Genomic DNA, 15544 nt, shown 5'->3' with positions numbered 1-15544 from the left:
TAAAGTCCATGTAAGGTACTTTCTTCCATCTCCAGTGACACTTTACTAAACAAGGCCACTATCATTGAATTCTTGCTACAACTTTTTACAGTGGTTTCTGTGCCTCTCTTTAGTTCATTCTCCAAAATACAGTTACAGCAATTACGTGAAGTTTCTGTATTTGTAATCATAATTTGTATTCTGTATTTACTGTATTTGACTCCTCCCTGACTTGAGAGAGAGAGAGAGAGAGAGAGAGGGAGAGACAGCTGTGCTTGAGAAAATAAAGATGGCCATTATGGCATATACATAAATATCTTTTGAAGCTAAGTCATTTTCTCTTGGACCTTCATTGTTTTATGTTTATTATTCTTTTGTGATAATTATTTTTTCTCTATGACAGCAATATATGTAAAATACTGAAACTCTGGAGAATTCACACTAGTTTAATATAACAATTGATACTAATGCTACATTTAGATACCTAAGCTGGAAATAGTTGTATACATTTCTTTCATGCATGTGAATAAAATATAATCATCAAGATATAGAATAATATCAGCATTTCTCTCTCTCATTCTTTCTTCTACACTTTAAAATATGTAGAAAGATTTTTATGTAGACTGAGGTCATACTGTATGCTAGGGAATCTTATATTCTGTTATATAAATCTTGTGCCATCAGACAAGAACCTACCTTCCTATAACAATTGAAGAATTAATTTTTTTCAATTGGCATTTTGTTTGCCATTTAAGAAAAATAGGGTTATTGTTTAATAACCTTATTTCGATGTCATAGCAATTCATTTGGCAAATAAACACAGACTAGTTTGAGCCATGTTTTCTTTTTTATTTTGTCTTTAACATAAAACTTTTTAAAGTAAAATACTTTTCAGTAGATCATAAATTTGAAAGGCTTGGGAGGTATGGCTTATATCGTATTTTTAATAATGTCATATCCATGGTTTTGACTCATTAAGTATTAGATAAAGATTTTCTGATTGGAAGGAAATAATTTACTTTCACTAGGTATGATCCTTCCAATTCATTTTACACATTTTCATCTCATAAAGCATTGATGGGATCACATAAATGAATTGGGCATTGTTATTGAATGTATTTCTATTTCTTAAAATAGGTGTTATTTTAGTAACCTATAAAGTTGATTCTGGTATGGATGAAAAGATAAAAGTCATCTTTAGATACAAAGGTATTTTTAAATAAAATAACTCTTTTTCATATTCAGTATGGGGTAGACATTAATTCCTCTCTCTCTCACACACGCACACATGCGCGCGCGCACACACACACACACACACTTATGGTAGCTCTTTAAACTTTCTGCCCACGCAACACCTGCCACTTCAATATGTATTCTGCAGCACACAGAATTATTTAGTCATGGTTTCTTGAAAAAGTTACACATTGCAGTCATTTATTAGAAATTGTAATTTGTCTTCGCTGCTCCATAGGCCTGCGTCAAACATGAATAAATTAAACCTAAATATAGCTTCCTTCATTTTTCAATTTGTCTAATAATTCATTTTTCTATGGAAGTGTGTATCCGCCGACAATCTGATTATTAAATGGCTTCTTCAAATTACTAACTATAGACATACTGACTTATTAAAAGGCTTTTAAGAACTTAGAAATGTTAAAATCCAATCGAATATGGTCCTTAAACATGTCTTCCTTTACTATGTAGTTCCATGACCACTTACTGTGACTTTTGCAGGAAAAAAAGCAAAGATGAAATCAAAAGAAGAATGTCAGGGTAAGTGTTAGCAAGAAAACATTTCTGGTGTATTCATTACAAATCTGTATATATTTTTCATTCAAGACTTTGTGTTATAACATTTGTGTTATAAAATGTGATATACAACTGATATTTGTAGCTTAAGACAACACATTTTTTAATCAAGTATAGTTGACACACGTTGCATTGATTTCAGGTACATAACATGGTGATTCAACAGGCATGTCTCTACGTTATGCTGTGCTCACCACAAGTGAAGCAACAATCTATGACCACAGCTATTACAAGATCATTGACTATGTTCCCCATGTTACACCTTCTATCCCTGTGACTTACCCATTCATAAGTGCAATCCTGTACCTCCCATATTCCCCCCTTCTCCCATTTGCACATCCCCTGTCCCCTCCCCTCTGGCAGTCATCTCCATATTAATGGCCTGTTTCTGCTTTTTAAAGTAGAAATGTATTATCTTAAAATTCTGAAGGCCAGAAGTCTGAAATGGGTCTTGCTGAGCTAAAATCAAGGAGTTGGTAGGGCTATCTTCTTTTTAGAGGTTTCTAGGTAAGAACGTTTTCTCACTTTTTCCAGCTTGTAGAGACTGCCCTCATTTCTTTGTGTGCCCCTTTCATCTTCAAACCAGCAAGGGCTGCTTGCCTCTTTCTCATATTGTACCATGTTGCATCTACAGTAATAAACTTCAAATCTTTACTGTGCCTGCTGGGGCATGATCACATGCTGTAGATTTGAATGTTGACAGAAATATGCTGGAGTCTTTTGACAATGCTGTATTTGGCCTATGTACAGCACAAGAAGGCGAAAATTGTCTATTAAAAAAAAAACTCCTGAAACATAATGCTTTGTAATGATATATGGTAATGATACAGATAATAATGCTATTATTGCTTTGAGCCCAAGTTACCTATCAAGAAGATTGGGATTTTAAATCTATTATAGTTTATTGCCTTATAGCATAATAACATTTCTATAAAAATTGTGACAATAAATCTTTTTTAACACAGAAGACTTGAACATAAACATGTGCACCAATGCACAAAATGTTGCCCATAATTTAGTAGACTCATGAACCTCCATAGAGGCTAGAAAGCTCAGTTAAGACCCTTTAAGTTAGGGTAAGCAATACAGCATCATGGCATACTTCAGACTGAAATGGAAGCTGAGATACCTTTAGGTAGGGAGCTATTTGGTTGGAAGGACAATGCACTAGGTGCCATAAATTGCCCATACGAACAAAGATTGAAAATCCTCTTCAGTTTTAAGCAAGACACAGGGATCTGCAAAAGAGTAAGGCTCAGGAAAAGAGTTAGAGAACTTCGTTTAATACATGAAAAAGAGAAATAAATCAGGCAGAACCGAAGCCAATCTAAGAATTCTGCTTGATAGAAGACAATAGACAATGAGGAAGATTCCATTTTCAGGAAATAAAACTGGCACGAATAAGCCAGGAAGTAATTAATTCTCCCTCCTGTGACCCCATTCAGTAGGCAATGTTACTCAAAGCAAAGACTACAGTGCCTGCCAGTAGTGAAGAGATTAATACCATAATGGGTGTCTGGGAATTTTTCAGCATAATCATAATATTATCTTTCTGGAGTCCAATAATGGAAGACATTTGGCTGCATTTAAAATTTTTTATTTATTTTATTTTACAAAAGTCTCGATGCACAAAATCAATACATTGGGAAAGAATTATAAAGAGAATTTTTTTTCCACTACAGATAGCATGAGTACTGTCCATCTAAACGGAATTGAACTATCCTGGGCCCCCAGGCACCTAAAAAGTCAAGGAAGTCAGACACATTTTTTTTTCCTGTTAAAATTTAACATGGGAGATTATCAGAATAGTGGGAAGAACCCAATAACTACTACATCAGGTGCAGAACAACAGAATGAATACATTTTAAAATCCTCTGCCATTTAGAACAAGTGGCTTTGGATGCTCCATTTGATTCATTCTAAGAACCAGGTTGCCTGCCTACAATACACGGTCGTTAGAAACAACTTGATAAAAAGGGATTATGGAGCATAAACTGACAGCAAATTATCTTCTCTCCTTTTTAGCTTTGCATTTTACCCCAAGTATAAGATTCAATTTCTTCCAGCGCAGTTCACAAATATTTTGCAAACAGAAGATAATTTCACTTGACAAAATATAGATATGTTTTTCCCAGTCTCAATTCCTGTGAATTCGCAAAACAAATGGAAAGAGTTGCCAATTATAGAGAATTAAACATTATTTCAATATGTTCAGCTTTGCTTCTCTCATTTTTGAACATTATCAAACTTGAATTTTCTAGATATTTTTATCAATACATGAGATCATCAGATTGGTTTCTTTCAAATAAATATGTGATTTTAATCAAGAGTTTTATCATCAGAATTATTTCAGGTGGCACATACTCAGTAAAGATACAATAAGTTTAGTTATTTCTTAAAAGGCTGAGATCATGTGTAATAGAGTAATTCGTTAAGCTATAATCATCTTTCAGTTTTGAGTTTCAAATGGCATTGCTGACATACCTAATTATAGCCTTTTAAACACATTATTATGACATTATAATAAGTGTGACAAAAATGATGCTTCAGTAACTTTTCAGGCTAAAAATATAGGATGCATTTAATGTGCATATGAATGATCAAATCACAACGTTGGGTGAAGCCACATATATTGGTGACAATTTCTTTAAATGAGCACTATTAATTCAATGCTTGAAAATCAAACACACTTGAAAATAATAATATTAAGTATTAAAGATTTTACGTTTTTGTAAATTGTATTAGGTATTACAATTTCTACTAACTCTTTACCCCACCAAATATCATCTATGAATGGAATCTGGTATAATGGATAAAACTGAATATAGGTCAAAATAAAGTTGAGAGATTAAATGTTTAATCAAAAAAAAATGGATTTTAATTCAGAAAATTTTCTATTTCAGGTTCTTGTCATTAACTCTCTACATGATCTCAGGAACTCTGAATCTTCATTCTTCCAACCTTTAATTGAAGGCTGTTGAATCAGATAAATTTTAGTGTCTATTTCAGCTCTCAGGCTATACTTAGCCCACAGTAACACCATATTTTTATGACTGTGACATTTTCAAATGGTGCCATATTTTCAATAATTTGTTGATATCTGATTAAATATAGTATTTTTCTTTCTCTTCAACATACCAGATAATGTTGTGAAAAGTGTGCATTTAGCAATTTAATAGCAACGAAAGGCAAATATAAAAGTAAAATAAATACTCTGAAATGTCATCTTTCTGCTTTATACCCAAAATAAATAGATTAAGGAGGCATTACATTTAGAACTTTGCATCATTGCTTGATCAATTGTCCTCAAATATTTTTATTATAAATTAGTGTATTTACATGTTGTCATGCAATTATAAAAATTTAGTATTGGAAAAGATCTGCCTATCCCATTCACTTATGCTTTTATATCTTTACTAATTTGCCCTAAATTTAGAACAGTTTGTGAGCCACTTGCTGTCTGATTGAAGAATATCTTTTCAAAGTATACCTGATGTTCTCCATTTATTTCTACATATAATTCTTTATGTGAAATACTTTAAAGTCATTTGAATTGGTTAGTTCTATAATTAACTAAAAATTCCTTTAATTTTTGATAGAATTTTTTCATTGAAAGCAACTGTCAGAAATGCATATAGACATGAGAATTTTTTAGCGCATCTCTATAGGGTGCTTTTGTGGATTATCCATTTTTTTTCAGTTGATCTTTAACACAGTTTCACTATCAAGTCTACCCTGATACATATCAATAAGCCTGTTATCTCTCTTTGAAATATAAGGATGTATAAAATTATGAATTAAAAAAAGCTAGAAGTGAAGTTAATTTAGCTAAAATATACATATACATCAGTATATTTACACAGAAATATATATATATAGGAATATTAGAATTTAGATTTTTCTTAATTCATTGTGAGCCAAGGTATTGATCTTTAAAATTCATTAAGACAGGGAGAACTTGGAACCATTTTTGTGAGTAACATCTTGTGTTCATTCAAGGGATTTACACTGACAAGTTTTTCATATTCAAAGAATGTGTTGTAATAAAATGTATAGCTTGAAAAATATTTAAATATAGCATTATTTCACATCTAGAAGTTGAATTATTCATATTAAATAATTGATCAATGTGCAATAAATAAATAAATACAGAATTATCTCATAGTCTCTAAAATAAAAAAATAAATTCCATTTAAAGGATACTTATTGCCTGTTTTTTAAAAACCATAGTAACTACATATAACATTCTACATGACCTTCATTTTTCTTTGTTCTCTACACATGTGTATAGCCGCAGATGACCAAATTCAATCAATCTGTTACAAAGTATAGTTTTGACACTCTTTGAGAAGCAACTCAATATGCTATTCCATAAGGAAGTTTTTAGCCAAGGAAACATTTCTTCAATGTTTGTCTTTATTTCATCTTTGTTCAACTCCTCCTACTTCATTTTAGTATTTTAAAGATTTTTCTCAATCTTTTAATCCTCTGCATATCTAAAATTGACACATGTCCTGTTTAATGTAATATGTTTAAAACAAGAAAAGCACAGTACACTCTCTGAGTATGATTCTGTGTTTTAATCAGATTTCTATCTTTTAAGAACTCAGCTCTTTCTGGAATATTTTCCCTTACCCAACACTCACAACTGCATTTGAGTACATCAGGTCACGCAACATAAACAGAAGGTTTGTATGAATGTAATACCTCCTCTTTGCCATTCCCCCAAATACACTCCAATTTATCTATTGATGGTCACTCTTTTCTATGCCTTGGAAATGATCAATAAGGCAAAAGAAGTTTTCTTGCCATTGTAGGAAGGAGAAACTAACATAAGCCTTCATATTTGGCAACATGAAGACTTTAAATCCAACTCAGTCCATGACCTGAAGTCACTGGCCTCTTGCAGCTGCTTTCAGATATCTCAAGAGACCTGTGTAAAAGTGGGATGACAGAGCTGGGGACCTGAACTATAAATAATTAGAATACAACAGAAGTGTGAGCAAAATTCCTTGATGCAATTATTAACTGTTAAACAGAAAACAGCACCTGATGCCTGCCCAATCCTCCTGACTCTCCGCACCATTCCCCACCCCCAATAATGCCAGATGTGCCTTTAGTTCAAGAGGTCTCATGATCTCTCTCTTGTGAATGATTTAAGCAAAGAACAATAAAGAAGACCCTAAAGTAATATCTGAAACCAGTTTTAGTTGGCTTGGGATGAAGCCTCTAAAAAACCTTCAAAAAAGTTATCATATTCATGTCTTTTAGGGTATTTGCCAAGTTTTTCTTAAATGACAAAAGAAGTTACAAAGTCTTCTATAGATATATGCTATTTAATACAACACCGTATCTCCATGAAGTAAAAAGATGCCAGAAATGTGATCATCAAGTATATAAATGAACCTTTAATTGTATGGCTTGAAAAGTCCTATAGCTACCTATTTTAACTTCTTTGGTTAAACTAGATAAAATAAGGGTAAATAATATGACAGTAACAGTTACAAAATGCTTCTCTGTGTTTTCTCTATTCACTTTATTTATTCCTCATAACATTTTTCCTTTGTGGGATCTTACCACCGGTTTTAATGCAAGGAATGAACTAACGTTCAGACACTTAAGTAAAATTTTCAAGATCACACAACCAAGAAAACTTGGTACTAACACACAAGCTCAAATATTTTGGTACCAAAACCTGTGATTTCCCATTTTACTTCAATTTCCTTCTGAGACACCGCTGTGACTGGCATCAGGATGTACAAAAATATAGACAGTACCTGTTTCAGGTTCTTCTCATGCAAGGGAAAAGTGATGAAGAGAGAAAAGAAATAATCAAGAGCAACAACAAAACTTATTTTTATTTCTATTATGAACCACACACATTTCTCTGGTCTTTACACAGGCAACATAATTTCCAGAGTTCCTACATGATGGGTCCGCAGCTACTTTGTATGATTAACAATGCTGAACCTGCTCCAGATTGGAGCACTTATAAATTATTTAATAATCTACCTAAATGAAGGTATAGGACACTTACAGAAGAAGAGTAAATGGCATAGGAATCCAATAAGCAGAAATAAGCAAAAATCAAGTGAAGTGCTATCACATGCCATAACATGGTGAACCTTGAAAACATTGTGTCAAGAGAACTTGCCATAAAAGATCACATATAATTCCATCTATATAACAGTCTTGAATAGGCAAATCTATAAGGATAGAAATTATATTACTGGTTTTCTATGGATTGGGGATATGGGAGTGATAACTAAAGGTTATGGACTCTCATTTCTAGGTAACAAATACACTTTAAAATTGATTACACTGATGGTTGCACTACTCTGTGAATATACTCTCTGATACACCAAAGTTCTTTCATATGTGAATTTTATCTCAATAAACCTGTTATGGAGATTTCTCTCTCTCTCTCTCTCTCTGTCTCTCTCATATCTATCTATTACTTTCAGGACCAATGTAGTGGTCTAATAGGCCCATGAATTTGACACTCATCTGTTTTCAGAGCCAGAACAGTCTAGGTGACAAATTAAGATTTTTTCACTGGACTGAGAATAAGTAAAACCCATACTTAATTCACGTTCCAGCTATACAAAGACTATTTGATGAGAGTTGAATCTAACAGAGTAACAGACAAGAGTCTGATAGAAAAAAAAAAAAAAAAAAAAACTCAGAAGGCTAAGGACAGGAAAGAAGTGGAATATATCTTAAACCTCCAAATCATTTATGAGCCTGCAAAAAGCTTCTCCTTGAAAACAAACAAACAAACAAACAAACAAAAACTAACGCCCCCACCCCACCTCCAGGTGTGTACGGGATGTCACAACAGCAAATGCAATCATCCAGGTCAGATGCTGAAGGGAAAAAATGAAAGAACAATAACAACAAAAACTTCATTTCCCTAATCGACTTCAGGGTTTCAAGATAAACATTTCCCAAGTCTCTACCTACATGTTTGTGCCTAGAGATTTGAAACTTACTTGTATAACTTTGTACTACCAAAGAGAAAAAAAATCTGAATTTTCCATGTTTCTCTAGCTTGTGTTTGAAAGAAGTAAACAGTGACTTACACTATTGCTGAGAGAGCCCAAATTAATCACCAATACTACCTAAACTAAATCTCCAATAAGTATCGGGGATGGGGGCAAAAGTGGCTTAAAATATGGGCGTCATCTGAACACTTAGAGCAAATGGAGCTCACTGGAAGAATATCTCTATGAAAACAGATTAAGGATTATTTTGTGTAAACTATATAAAAGCAGGTTTCCATGATACAAAAGAAACGTTTCCATCATGCTGATAATAAAAGGGAAATCGAAAACATAATTGCCAGGGGTGTGTGGGTGGCTCAGACAGTTAAATGCCTACTCTTGATTTCTGCTCAGGTCATGATCTCTACAGGTCCTGGGATAGATCCCCACATCAGGCTCTGAGCCGAGAGCATAGGGCCTGCTTGGGATTCTCTCTCCCTCTTTCTCTTTGCCCCTGCTTCTTTCTCTCTCTAGAAGAAAACTAAAAAGAGAAAATAGGGTTGCCAGTAATGTGGAAGCAACATATGCCACAGTGAGTACTTAAGGGAAACATGATAGTTATTTAAAAGCCTCCTGAATGCATTAATTCAGGAGTAGGAGCAAACAGGTTTATTTTTTTAATGTTTTACTTATTTTTGAGAGAGAGAGGGACAGCATGAGCAGGGGAGGGTCAGAGAGAGAGAGGGAGACACAGAATCTGAAACAGGCTCCAGACTCCGAGCTAGCTGTCAGCACAGAGCCCAATGCGGTGCTCGAACCCCTGAACTGTGAGATCATGACCTGAGCTGAAGTCGGATTCTTAACCGACTGAGCCACCCATGCGCCCCTACAACTTTACTGACTTTATTATTATGGGGTTATATCTGTAGAGTCCAGGTCTTTCTCGTTGTAGAATTCATTTTCTTTCAGGAGAGCCCTCAACATCTCCTCCTATATGCAAATAGACTCTTGTCTGCCTGTCTAGCAACCCAAGCAACATAGATAGCTCTTTAGCATGTTTATATATATCTAAAACTCTCTTACACCCATTTTTTTCTCTGGATAAGCTTTCAGCATTAAGAATATTTTGGTTCTGACAGAATAATGATGAAGTCAGTAAAGGCAAAATAAGTTCTTAGTGTTCTGAATCCTAAAGATTTTTGGATAATAAATACTTATTTTATCAAGCAAATTATTATAGAAGAGTTTATACATTTCTAAAGAAATTCATAACACAGAGTGTACTTAGGGATTATACTTAGAATTATTTTGCTTAATCATTTTTTCAGTTTGGAAATCTGGTCAGATGTGTTTTTATAGAAACAGCATTGTGACATATTTTCTGCTTAATTGCATGTAGTATCTAATTGGGTTTCCAGTCATGACATTTTAAAATTACAATATCTACTATTTAAGTAGTTGTTCTGACATCCTTTCAAGCTTTTTATTTAATAGTTCAAATAATGATTAATTGCTATTTAATAAGAAGAGGAAGAGATCTAGAAAATATAAAATTAAATTATGCGGTTGATTCATAAGTTGTTTTGTCTGTCACACAAGTCTCTGCACGTTTATTTACTCAGAAAGGGCCACACACTGTCCCTCTATTTGTGCTTTCATTTCTTCTTCTAATTACACGTGATGCTCCTCCCTTGCAATACCAAATACCACTTCAGCCACAAAGCCTTTCCCTACACGGGATTTCCACATCCACATGATTATACTTGTAAAACATTGTCTTCCAACACAACACTTTTCCACAGGCCTACACATACGATAAATTCAGGCGGTAAATACAATATAATGGCTTGTGAATTCCGTGTGGTTGCTAATTTCTTCATGTGGTAGCATGTTCCACTCCAAAACCTGTTATCAAAATGTTTATTACTTCAGCTTTGAAGGAAAAAAAATACCAAAAAACCCCTTAAACTCCAGATGATTTATCTACCATTGAAAGGCAAATTGACAAAATCTTAATGCTTCAAATATTTTTCAAGGTTCATAACCTAGACCTTTAGATCAGAACTGCATATTGAAACCTGTTATCAGACCTTATAGTATCCCCTAGGGATGCCAAAATTCTTTTAATGCAGAGGAAATAGGGAGGGTAAGGTTCATTCAGTCATGAGATAGTATATATCTACCCAAAGTCCACAAATGGATAGATACTCATTTAAATAAAGAATTACTCCACACTTGGTTCTTCGTTTTGATGACAGACAAGTTTTACAAAGCGAATTTCCTAAGAGTATGAACGTATTGTTGCATAAATTGACAATAAAACATTATTGCTGTTATTTTCCATATAAGAAATGTTCCCCTATAATCCTAGAAATATCTATTTCCCTGAAAGAAAAAATAAAAACTCTTATTCTTGATTCTGCCTTTTGTTAAATTTATCTTCTAGTCACTGGCAAGACCAACCACCTGTGTCCCTAAATATAGGAAAGTTTACAAAAACGAAAGTGTCTAGCTAGGTTCTCCTACATTCTGTGTGTACTGGCATCGAAAATGACCTACAGAACTTTATGAATTCATGACCAGTTTGCTTTATGTCAACTGATTCTGTGTTCTCAGGTTATTCTTTAACCACTGATAGCTATCTCTATCTGTCTGTCTATCTATCATCTATCTATCTATCATCTATCTATCATCTATCATATCTATCTATCATCTATCTATCTATCTATGTATCTATCTATCTATCTGTCTATCTACCTATCATCTATCTATTACTTTCAGGACCAATGTAGTGGTCTAATAGGCCCATGCATTTGACACCCAGGATTTTCCCTAAATCTTGGTTTTCAGACTCTGATTAATTTCCTAAAGCAGCTTGAAACCATATCTGCCAATCTCAATGTAAAACATTCCTGGGTCATGCATACATTGGCCATTCCTTTAGTATTTGCTCAGCATGTCAGAATTTTCATGAAGCCACTGTTGATTTCTAGAATTTCTGATATAATTTAATGTAAACTGTTACCATGTATATTATATTTTGTTTATTATGTTATGATATGTATATCTACATTCTAATTTATTCATACGTTGTTTGTCACTGTGGTAGTAAAAAGAAAAATGAGTAGGTAAAAAATTCATTTACGCCTTAAGGAACTAAGAGTCTAGAGGGGAGAAAGATATAAACAATACTATTATAACATGAAAGGCTGTACCAGAGCACCTATGGTTTTCCTAGGGAAAAAACCCTCCACTGTGGGTTACTAACTGATTAAATATATTAAATTCTACACAAATTTACTGATACATGATAAGAATTCAATCAACATCTATGGCTATCAAAGTTGCAGAATGTCTTAACAGACAATGGAATTCAAAATTAATGGGAATATAAGAGTATATTAGCATAATTTGTTAGATTGATATATATTGTATCTTTTTACTATCTTTGTCACTAAGAGTTGTATTCTTAGTACAATCTACCCTAGGCTTTGATTTGTTTTGTTGTTTCTTTTATTGAAACTGTCTTTCTAACTGGAGTCATGGCATTGCTTTATCCTTGTCTTATAGGCTGGTATGTACCTTCCTCATATTTATTCTTTTTTAAAGATTTTTAAAATCTTTGTAAGCAATCTCTACATCCAGCATGAGGCTCAAACCCACATTCCTGAAATCAAAAGTCACACCCTCCACTGATTGAGCAAGCCAGCTGACCCACTCTTGATTTACTCTTAATTTATTCTCTGTAGTATCTCTTACAAATAGAATCGGGTATCATTTTTCAAAATAAAATTTAAAATGCTAAGGTATAAATATCTTCTCATAGTATTTATAAATCTATAATTCATAACTTGCAAACACTACCTAGAAATAGATCACAAGTTCATAATTAATAGATTATAGTTGACAGTTTCATTGAAGCTTATAAGTAAAAAACAGAAAATGAAAGACAGAAAAATATTCTTCTGAATGATCTGATAGACTAAAAATACTGAGTTTATTTCTTTTACAATTAGGATTTATGTAGACATGGCTCAACATTTGTGTATACATGGTAATATCAATTTAGGACACCTCATGTGTTGTCTGTAGATTTATTTATTCTTTTCACCAATGACAAAGTCTGGGTTTGGAAGACAGTAAGAATAAAATCCATCATTAAAATCTCTTCTGAGGCATTTGGCTAGCTCAGCCATTTGAGCGTCTGACTTTTGGTCTCAGCTCAGGTCATGGTCTCACAGTCCCTGGGATTGACTCCATGTTGGGATACTTGGGCTTCTCTCTCTCCCTCTTTCTCTGCCTTTCTCCTGCTCTCACTCTCTCCCCTCCCTCAAAATATATAAGTAAATCTTAAAGTAAAGTAAATCAAATCAAATCAAATCTCCTCTTTCAGAAAACAAAAAGGAAAAATGAGAAAAAAAACAGGTGTACTTCAAGCTAAGCTTTTTTTCATAAAACATTTTGAAAAAATTTCATGTAATAACTAGATTGTTTTTAGATTTCTTCAACTTAGAATAGAGATCTACTTTTTGTAATTTGTTATGCAATCTTGTGAAGGTCAAGAAGTCTCACAATCAAAATGCAAAGGTCAATTTTCAGTTTTGATTCCTTTGAGTATTCCACATTGAGGACACAGCTGACGGTCAGTGCTGGAAACACCTTTTTTTCTTTTTCTCTGCTGTGACGTCCTATCTATGCATCATCTATCTATCATTTTACCAACACCTTTGAAATTTTTTTTAAAATTTTGTTCACTAATTACCGTGGTCCAAGTATATGGAGCCCGTCATGCCTAGCACGCCTAGCTTCCATGGATTTTCTGGCAATATATTTATCTAGAAGCCTTATCTCAAATGGTAGGTAAGATTCCACTACTTGCCTAACTTTATTAACTGGAATTCCATAGGGTTTGGAAACATTTCCGTAATAGCAATTACAAGGCTTTTATTAATATAATGCTGTATTCCATCTTTTAATCTCTAGGACAAAATATAATGTCTGTCACAAAAATGTTTGTTGAAGAGTTAATGAACAGACTGACGAATGAACCACATTACTTCACTCTGTGGCCCATATGACCTCATCCATAGGCTCTGTTAACTTCTGACTTTCAGACGGGTATTGGAAGGCAAATAGTGGGAAAGAAGTGAGGATAATCAGAATGTGTATTCCATTAACCTCTTCCCAACCTAGTTTTCTTCCATCGGTGTTGCCATGATTTGCTGGTGACCCTTATTGAAGACCACATCTCTCTCAGGTGGCCATTTCCATATAGCTAGGATGGGAGAGTATAGGCATGCTGTATTGCTAACTGGCCTTACCCCAAGGAAAAGTACACTTGCTTATATGTTAACAGGAGGCAATATTACAACTTGGATCAAAGCACCCACTGAAGTTACGCTGTGAACTTCCCACAGAGATTGGAGATAGAGATGCTATCTTCCTTAATGATTACATTTTGAAGGGATGGCTCTCAGGTTCTGGGAAGTAAAACTGGTTAGAAGTTTTTAAAAGATTGATACCTCAAAGGAGCAGAGAAAGAATTTGCAGTTGCTTTTTTTTTTTTTTTTTTTTTTAAGTAAGTGCTCTCAGAACAGGGAAGCAATAGACCTCTGTGGTTAGGCCTGTAGGGCTCTGTAAAGATCTATGTGATAGAGAGGTCAGGGCTTAGAAGCAGGAATAAGCCTGTTTAAAGTCTGGACAAGCTGAGGGAAATTTTAAGGCCATCTTGCTGAGCATAATTTAGAAGGAAAGTACAAAGGACTCCATAGAGAGGATGGCTCACATAAATGTCATGTATAAGCAAATAAAAGAAATTCAGTACATTTGAAACATCTAATATGAGAGCAAGGATTTTGGAGATAAGTCCATAGCAGTTAGAATAGGAAGAATATTGCAAGTAAATTGAAATGTAATCTGGTGCAGCAAAATAAAATATGACTTTAAAAACTAAGGAAGACACAAATGTATCACAAAAAGCAAAATCAGAAAAAACTTGTCACTCTGTCTGAGAGAACAATATTTCATTAATACAAGTGTAAGTAAATGATATCAGATATGAGGGCTTAGACCAATTTAAGGATGCAGCAAATTTGAAGTCTCTCCATGATCTTTAAGACAGAAATCTTGATAAAACTTGAAAAAAGGAATCAGATGTGAAGAGTTGAGAAAGTAGTGAATTACAGTTGATAATATAAAAGCAGGGCATTCTAGAGAACTTTCAAGCAATCTGACAGTAAATGGAATAAAAGATAAAATGTGATTCTTCATATTTAATAAAGTTTTAAAAAATAGTTCTGTATTGGTATATATTGGGATGGCTTTACAGGCTTGGCTGATTGGTATTTTCCCTCTTTGTTCAATCTACCACATCCATCCAAAATTTGCTTTGTGGGTAAAAATAAATTTCTCATCAGAAATATGTTCACTTCACATGGGTTTATTCCATGCTGATCTTCAACTGTCTGGATTAAAACCTCCTTAGACCTATTTGTTCAATGCCCTGATACTTGGCCTGCTGTAAACCAGTGGCTTTAATGGGTTATATCGTCAACATTTGTTCAGAAATCTCTGAATTGATTGGAAACTTCCCATTCAACACTGTAACTCAAACTTATCCAGGGGCAAAGTTTATTAAGATCCTTTGTACAGATCCTACTAACTTATGATGGTGTTTTGTTAGGAAAAATCCATTGTAAATTGAAAATATTATAAGTTAAAAAATACATTTAACACACCCAACCTACCAAATATCATAGTTTAGCCTTGCCTAC

The sequence above is a fragment of the Hyaena hyaena genome, unplaced genomic scaffold (genome assembly GCF_003009895.1).
Source record: "Hyaena hyaena isolate Hyena2069 unplaced genomic scaffold, ASM300989v1 scaffold_436, whole genome shotgun sequence".
Classification (NCBI taxonomy): Eukaryota; Metazoa; Chordata; class Mammalia; order Carnivora; family Hyaenidae; genus Hyaena; species Hyaena hyaena.
The sequence above is the reverse complement of the archived record's forward strand: the minus strand, read 5'-3'. Positions refer to the sequence as shown.